A 9,647-nucleotide genomic window follows, 5' to 3' on the forward strand; every position below is an offset into this window, starting at 1 on the left:
GGACTTGCTGCTATCAACTAGTTTTATAACCCCAAAGGCACATGTGAAGTTTTAATTCAATATCTGCATTAGTTTTGGAGATAGTAACTTTCATGTAAAACTTTAACCAGAATTTTCTAAGTCCAAAAAGGGGCATGATTTGCCCAAAATACATGTCAGAGTTATGGGACTTGACCCAGTGAGGTTGGTATTGATCCAGAAAAAAAAGACAAGTTTCAAATCTATATGCCTTTTAGTAATAGTTGTATGTACTTGCACGCAAAACTTTAACTCGAATTTTCTAAGTCCAAAAGGGGGCATAATTTGGCCAAAATAAAGGACAGAGTTATGGGACTTGCTACTATCAACTAGTTTTATAACCCCGAAGACACATGTGAAGTTTCAATTCAATATCTGCATTAGTTTTGGAGATAGTAACTTTCATGTTAAACTTTAACCAGAATTTTTTAAGTCCAAAAGTGGGCATTATTTGCTCAAAATACATGTCAGAGTTATAAGACTTGACCCAGTGAGGTTGTTAATTGACCTAGAAAAAGAAAAAAAAACAAGTTTCAAACTATGTGCCTTGATAGCTGTATGTACTTGCATGCAAAAACTTAACCAAGGTATGACGCCGACGCCGACGCAGACGCCGACGCTAGGGTGAGTAGAATAGCTAGACTATTCTTCGAATAGTTGAGCTAAAAATGTCGCGGGCAACTTTTAAATCCGCGAGATTGTATGTCGACATTGTATAAAACATCGCGGCCAAGAGAAACTCTCGAGTTTTTCTGTCACACTTCTGTCGTAAAAAATCGTGAATTACGGACGAAACCGCGACATTTTCTGTCTACATAGTAGGTTACGCCACGCAACCATATTCTTATTTCAATAGATGATTGCAGCCACTTTAATCCGCGATATTTTGTTTTGATGCGTACTTTATAAAAAATTAGATTTTAAACATCTAAGCCTCGAGTTTTTATGCCGTGAAACGTCTTACATAAAAAGTAGCGGCTTCTTTGAAAAAAATCGCGGATTTCTTACCCGCGACATTTTATAAGAATGCGAATGCAAAGCGTGATTCACACGGAAGTAAAACGGGCTTTAAAAGACTTGTGGTAAGTTAGCAGTAGCAACAGCGGTAGTAAACTTATAAAATAAGATACTTGCAGTAGCAGTAGCAACAGTAACACTAGCAAAAAAGTGCAATCTGCAGAAGCAGTAGAGCAGAAGCAGCAATAGCAGTAGCAAAGTTAGCAGTAGCAACAACAGCAGCAGTAGCAGAGTTAGCACTGCAGCAGTAGCAGAATGACCAGTAGCAGCAGTAGCATCAGAAGCAGTTTTAGCAGTAGCAGCTGCAGCAGTAGCAGCAGTAGCAGTAGCAATTGCAGCAGTAGCATTAGCAATTGCAGCAGTAGCAGCAGCAGTAATAGCAGTATAAGCAATAGCAGCAGTAATAGTAAAAGCAGTAGTAGCAGAAGTAATAACACGTGTTTCACAAACTGCTGCTACTGCTACTACTGCTTCTGCAGTTGTCACGATTTTTTCTACTACTGCTAGTGCTTCTGCCGATTCACGTTTTTGTTACTGCTACAGCTACCTCTGCTACTCTCCTACCAAATTCACTTTTCTGCTGCGCTCCTATAGCTCTACTGCTGCTACAATTACTATAACTGCTATTGCTACTGCTGCTACTACAACTGCTACTACTATTACTGCTGCTGCTGCTGCTGCTGTTACTCCTGCTACAAATACTGCTGCAACTACTGCGATTGATGCTACTGCTACAGCGGCTACAGCAACTGCTGCAGCTGCCTTTTTCACGTTTTTGCTACCTTTGATACCGCTTCTGCTACTGCTACTACTGCTGCTGTGATACTGCTACTGCTGCTACTGATACTGATACTACAGTTTCTGCAACTGCTGCAATTGTTTTTACTGCTTCTGCTGCTACCGCTACTACTACTGCTGCTGCTACTGGTACTCCCGCTACTACTACTACTACTACAGATCCTGCAACTTTTACTGCTGATGCAACAGCTGCTACTGCTGCTGTTTCTACTGCCAACTTTACGTTTTTGCTACTGCTGCTACTGTTACCGTTACTTCTGCTACTGCTACTGTCGCTACTATTGCTGCTACTGCTAAAGCTACTTCTGAAACAGCTACTGCTTCTAGTGCTACTGCTACTGCTGCTACTTTCATTGATACTACTGCTACTGCAACTTCTTCTACTTCTGCAACTGTTACGGCTGCTGTCGCTTATGTCATGATTTTGCTAGTGCTACTGCTGATACTGCTACTGCTACTTCTGCTACTTCCAATTTCACGTTCTTGCTACTGCTGCTACTTCTACTGTAGTTGTGCTACTGCTACGGATAAAAGTTATTACTGCTGCTGCTAGTTTTACGCTTTTGCTTCCACTGCTACTGCCAACTTCATATCAATTTTGAAAAGAACAGGTGTATTCAAATCACTCCGTCTGCATAAAATTTCGCGGCTTAAATACTTGCTCTTTTCGCCGCGACATTTTATGAGGCCGTTATATAGAAAGAAAAAGTCAAAGCTTAATTTTTAGTCTCGACTTTAGTAGAATTTCTACAAAAATTGCAAGAAATATCGCGGATTTTTTTCTGTTTCTCGACCTTTTATAGACTATCGGGGGATAAAATGTAGAGTCAAACAATGGACGCTATCGGCCACCGGAGTCAAATTTTTCCTTGCTGTTTCTAACAACTATTATAAGATATCGCGTTTATATGTTCCCTGCGACATTTTTTACGATTGTGACAGAAAATCCCGCGGACTTGTAAGTTGCCCGCGACATTTTATGCACAGACGAAAAAGTTTTCGCGGCTTTAAAATGTTCGCAACTGACCACCATATCAAAAACATGTCAGCAAATAATCATATGAAATTTATGAACAATAAATAAATAAAAATGATATTTGTTCCGAAATAAAAAGAAATAATAACATCACAGAATTTAGATATGTCGCGCCCTGTAACGCCGCAACATGACATTTAAGATTAAAAAGGATGCAATTCCGCGCCTTTCAAAGCATATAAACAAATCAAGCAGAAGCTAGCAGGTCTAATCTTTCAGTTCAAGTTCCTTATTGAATGATTACGACGCATTTATATATATAATACCTCTAATGGTGCATGTTGGTGTTTGCCAACTTCCGCTGGCCTGGCATGTAATTGTAGTCAAATTTGAATCATATCCAGTTTTACATGTGACATTTGCAGTTGATCCATAAGTAGTAGATTTTGAAGAGGTTAGGGTCACGATTCCGTCAGATACAGATGGTGCAGGGCCACAATCTGTTAGATATCACATTTCGTTATAATTGAAAAAACTGAAGATATAGATATTTCTGTACGTTTCTGATACACTGAAATTCAAAATTTGATAAACCTTCAACTTTAACCTTTTAACATAACAAAACATCTTATGTAAACCATTTTATTTTTCTTTATATTCAAAACAGTCAGGTTCCCAAAGAAATAAATGTGACAAGTACTGATGTTTAGAAAATATGAATTGACTTAAGGTGGAATGGCCTGATTTGAAGTTATTGGGTTTCGTTCCGACATTTTGATTAATATAAAATTCAGCTTAATTCCTCATAGATTGTCTATTTTACTTTTTTGATATTTTCTTTAACTTGTTTCTCTGCAGACCTTCAAAAACGATCATTGCCGTCTATTTTTGATGAACAGCGATTTCACGTCCATCAGACGATTTTTGTAAATTGTTCTGTCCATTCTACAACAAATCGGTTAGGCCGCTATTTCCGTGACGTATTATCTGAGCGTAAAACTGGTTACACAAAGAAATTAAATTTTATGCATGTTAATAGCATAGAGGCAAACAAATATAAAACAACTTAAGACCTTAGGTAACTTATATCATCATGTTCAAATAAACACTATTAATTTATTTAACGTTACTACAGATATTACATTTGAGAAATATTCCGATTGTTTGAGGAGTATTCGGACACCCCGATTTCGAATAAAGCGCATCTTCTGTGAATAACCGCGGGGAAACAAAGTATATTTGTTATACGGAGGCTGTTGCTCTGAAAAGGTTAGATTATTTAGCAACTTGGCTAGATAGAAACACATCCTTTGCAAAGACGTTTTAACTCTCTCATAAATGTGTATAAAGAAAGGTTATCCTTGTATTCATAGACACGTAATACAAACATATCCATATATAATATTTTTCCAGTAGAGACCTATCAAATACAACAAACATTCTGATAAAACTATGAAATATTCCATGAAATTAAAAAAAAAGAAATCAGTTTGTATGGGGTTTAGCGCTCTTTTGTATGTTACGGCGGGCATTCAACCTAGTCAGTGTTCCTGGATTCCGTATTTTCAACAAGTAACTTCCAACTTTACCGAATAAATAATGATGGAGGACGAATAATTTCAGACACGTGCCTTCTATCAAGTCGTCATGCCTTACCCGGGGATTGAACTCGCGATTCATAGGTCTGCGCTCCTTCTACTTAGATCAGTGGGTGGAGTAAAAGAAAGAAAGATAGAAAGAAAACAGCGGTTGTAACTGAGACTCGCTGTAATTTAACAGCGGTAAATGTTAAACATGTTTAATTCTATGTTGCCATTATCTATATGTGCGATTAAGAATCGTAACTTTGTACGGAGGACCGGCGGTTCAAATTTGCAATAAGGATTTGTACGAGTACGTGTATATGTGTAATGTTTCACTTTTTATTTTAATAAGCGTCTTTTGTGTCATAATTCAGAATGTAACAATTTTCCAAAAAATTAGCAGTAGATTATTCGGATGTTTATAACGCGTATATAATGATTACGGAAATTATAGAACTTATGATTTATTTCATAGCATCTGTGCGTATAAAACACCAAAAGAATGACTTTTAAACGAATTTCTGCCGTCAATATATATAAACATTTGTGTGGAGCAGGTAATTAAGCGGGCAAGCCATTGGCAAGTAATCTTATGGTCAGATGTTACTCGGCTGGAAAAGTAAGAAACGAAACAGTAAAAATGTATGACCCTGGGATGTGCGTGGCGCGTGCGTGCGTGCTTAGGAAGTGTTAGTTTTAGTTTAAACATATTTATTCCCAAAATGAAGTGCATATATTGATACAAATGTCATACTGTGATGAAAGCAAAACAGGAAAGGATAAGAATGAAAGACAAGTCTTATAGAATTCTTCTCCTTAGCGGACAAAATATAACTGTATGAGCGTATCGAACTAAAATTTGTAACGGGGCTAGGAATATAGTAAGAAAGTAGGAAGTGTTAGAGATAATAAAAAGAAAAAGGGGTGGCTAAGTCAATTGTCATACGTTTGAAATCACAAGCTGTAAAATATTTAAACTTACTGTATATTACTGAAATATGATATTTTGGAATAATTATGTTTCAAGTGTGAAAACTCCGAACTATATATACAAATACATATGCATACATTCTTCGTTTTAGCAGTGTATTACAACGGAAAACTTGTTTAATGGTATTTTTAATAAGAAAAAAAAGATGAAAATTGATCATTTTTATACAGAAAATATATTTTAAGAGATTTTTAAAAATCAATTAGACAAAATTGTCGCATTGGCCTATGTAAACATTCTGCATTGAAACCATTCCACACCGAAGTCGCAAGATTTACAGTTATAAAGACCTCTTTCGAAAAGAAAACCCTCTTTATCGCGTGCTATGATTAATGAAAGAGTGAAACACTAAAATTTAAAAAGAGATATATCAGAAGAAAAGCATGTAAACTAAGCTATGTTGTGATTTGGGGGTAAGGGTATGGGTAGCTTTATGTAATTTTACGCGAAAATGAATCCAGTGACCCCAACATTTTATTCTGTAAATCGAAAGAAAATAGACTTTTCATCTTCATGTTAGTTTTTTTTTGTAAAATTCTTTCGTTAGGGTTTTATAGGAGACAAATTTAAGCAAACATTTTCTTCAAAACTAAACGTCATATACGTCATATTTCTCGCTTTGACGTCACTTTAACGTAAATATCGACTTTAACGTTAAATGATCTCCAGAAAAGTATACACCATTTAAAGGCATTTTTAAACGAAAATGCGACAAAAAAAACAAGCAAATCGGTATTTGTTGAATAAATAGAGCGATTTACGAAAATAGCCTGACGGATGTGAAATCATGAGTTTGTACAATAAATAAATTATAAGTCTTGAAAGAATTAAAACCTTAATAGAAAAAAAGGAAAATAAGGAAAAAGAATTTGGTCCCTGTAGGGCTTGAACCTACCCCCCCCCCCCCCCCCCACCAATAGTGCAGTAAAAGTAGGTTTATGGTAGGAATTGAATACTCTTCAAAAAGGAGGTACCCTATTAGGCTTCTAATACCTTAATTACATCATTAATACTCTTGGGAGGCGCAAGCAAAAGCAGCTGTGTCATATAGATATGTTAAAAGAATACATTGATAGAGATAGCTCTGTCCCACATCCTGTTTGTGTTAGTGTACATTTTAGTGAGGAAATTGAAAATTCAACTGAATGTAATTTTGAACAAAATAACAGCATTGTCCATGGTCAAAGAAAGTTTCAAAATTCAGATATTCTACAACACCGGGATGAAAAACCTCAACATAGATAACAACTTAAACAACTTATCAATGAATATGAACATTTATTTCCGGACATTGGGCCCGTCTTATCAACATATTTACGAGAATTTTTCTCGTATCTTTCTCGTAAGTATCTCGCTACGTTCTCGTAAATCTGACAGGTGTCTTATGAAGATTATCGTAGCTACGATATCGTAAGTTTCTACATAAAATCCTTGTAACTTTACGAGAGGGTCAGGGGTCTCGTAAATATTTACAATATCGTAAGTAAAATGGCGGCATCTATATATTTTTAATTTAGCTACCACGACGAAACTTTTCAGTCGTAAATACAGCATATCCTCTGCAGTAAAACTTGATTTTCCGTGTACATGTTGCACAAGAGTGGATAAACTACGTCATGCATCATACCAAAGCACGCGTTTTGGATCCGTGCGACACGAAGCAGAAGCGAGCATTAATGAAAGTATTGAACACATATGTTTATCATCGCTGTTTCATGTTGACAGATCTGCACAATCGGAGGGACATGCTGGTAAAACTTCGTCTCAATTAACTACTGTAGAAATATTCGTTTATTAGGTACTTAGTATAATTTTATAGGTATCAATTTTGCAGACATTCGTTATGTCATTTGGGGTCGACTCCTACCCTGTTTACTTCGTGTCAGTGTTTTTTATCATCTATATAATAAAATAACTGAATACGCATGAGACTTGATTTGCAAGTTTTAATATAAAAGTAAATTAAATTGTCATCAGTGATATATATTTGATACGAACAAATGTACAAACGAAGGGTATGTTTGACAGTCTATTGCAGAAAATATGACCTGTCTGTATTGAACATATGTTTACTGGACTATAAAGTCAAGGAATTGTCTTGCCCTTCAGGAAATTAACTGAACGCCTATCCCGCGTGATAGCCGTCAGGTAACTGGATGCCTATTCGGTCCTCGAGGGGTCTTGTAGTTGGCTTGAAATCTTGATTCGACTTAGGCCTATTTGTGATAGCATATGCCATGCAATTTAAGTTACAAATGAAACATTCTTATCACACAAATGGTATCGCAGTTTATTTAAATCTCTTAAAACATTACAGACAACAATACTGCTCAGTGCAGTAACCAGACCTTGAAATAAAACATTGAGGCAGACTTTTTCGGGACAGAGTGCTGCAAACATGGGTGTACACACAACCTGCGATTTTGCGAAAGATGATAGGTAAGGGTAGATTTCTCAGAAGCACAGAGCATCAAAAACACAGCCCCAGAGCCACGCATTTACATAGTAGGCCCACAACAAAAAGAAGCTGTAATGGAAAAATATTTCAGACGGGTTGCTTCAAACATCCAACAAGTACATATTAATTTATGCTAAATATTGATGGAGGGGAAAGAAATGGTAAGGGGCGAAATGGGGTCGGGATGTGTGGGGGGAATCCGAAGAGGAAAGTTGAACAAGGACGAATATACAAGGGAATGCCATGTTCTTTAAAAACTGTCGCACTACAACGTAAACTACAATAGCGCAAACACTCATGTACCAAAGATAAACACACAACTACGATCAACTGAATAACATAGAAAAACGAACAAGCAACACATAAGAAAACAGTAAGTCAACTGTCAAAGTGATAAAGGGAGGTTATAAAAGGAATGGAATCTATAATACCTTTTAAATGGTTAAGCAGATATTTAAACCTATCACAATTAGAGAACAATTATAGAAAATAGGAAATAGCAAGAAATTTATATTTTTCTGTTCATAATAAAAAAAAACTGGCTGCTAAATTATAACCAAAGTCATTAAAACCCTTTAAAGGCAGTTTGTCACATTAAACCAACTCTTTTTTGTTTTTATAATATTGTAGCGCTACTATAAATGAAATTTTAAACAGTGACATTATTTTTGTGACAAATAGTGGACAATGTTGAACATTGACTTGAAGTCTGAAATGTCAGAATTGTTCCTCTGAATGCTTTAATTTCATTGGTTTAGGCTTACATAACATACCTGGTCATTGTCTGGATAGTTCTGTAACTTAAAACATGTATTGGGCTGTTTATTTTAAAACAGTTGAATTAACATTGGATTAAATACAGGTTTATTTATTTCATTCATTACTGTTAGAAGTTATCAATTCAATTGTCTCACAAAATGCTTAGTAATGATTTTATATTTTATGCTTTTAGACAATTTGTTAATATTTTGAGTAGAGTATATATGTTTCATAAATGGCAGTCTTTCTTATATCACTGTTTCATTCTCTATTTGCTCTAAAAACCATTTACTATAGTAATCATTTAAGAGCTTTAACCAGATCACAGTTTGTGTGTGTGTGTGTGCGTGTGCGTTTGTATAACAGACGTTGCGAGGCGTGATTATTGTATACACACCAACGGTGCGAGAACCCTCCTCTGATTCGAGGACTTGCACACGGGTCCTCTAGTTGTTTTTCAAGATATGGAGTCTTCTTGAGGACCACTTCTTGATTATGCAAAAAACTTTTAGTCCTCATAAAGAGGCAATATCAAGTCTGTTAACACACAAATGTTACACATTTTTATTATCGGTCATTATCTGCCCCTTAAATCTTGTGTGTGCATAAGCTAATGAATATGCAAATTCTAGCCAGTCGGAATTCTCGGAATTTTTCGTTGCAAGACAGATACAAGTGTATATGCCCGGAGTAATCCGAATGGTAAGGTGTAAACATGGACTACAGTTTCGCCGGTCAGTCTGTCAGTTGTGGACGCACTGGATCTATGCAAATAAATAGTTTCAAAATTAGAGGTAGGTACTACTTTATTGGCCAATTATATCATTTTACCTCAAGTTAGTCCATAACCAAACATAGAGACACTGTTTAAGGATGTACGAGCGTTTTTTTTTCAGGATATCCGCCATTTTGAAAAATGTTTCTTCGAATATTGCTTTCTAACAAAAGTTTTGCCAAAAATTAATGCTAAATAATTAAAATATGGCTAAAAATGTACCATTTAACCAAATATATTATCCTTTTAGCGAAAAAAAAAATTTTCATCCT

Source organism: Mercenaria mercenaria, unplaced genomic scaffold (genome assembly GCF_021730395.1).
Source record: "Mercenaria mercenaria strain notata unplaced genomic scaffold, MADL_Memer_1 contig_3376, whole genome shotgun sequence".
NCBI classification, from domain to species: Eukaryota; Metazoa; Mollusca; class Bivalvia; order Venerida; family Veneridae; genus Mercenaria; species Mercenaria mercenaria.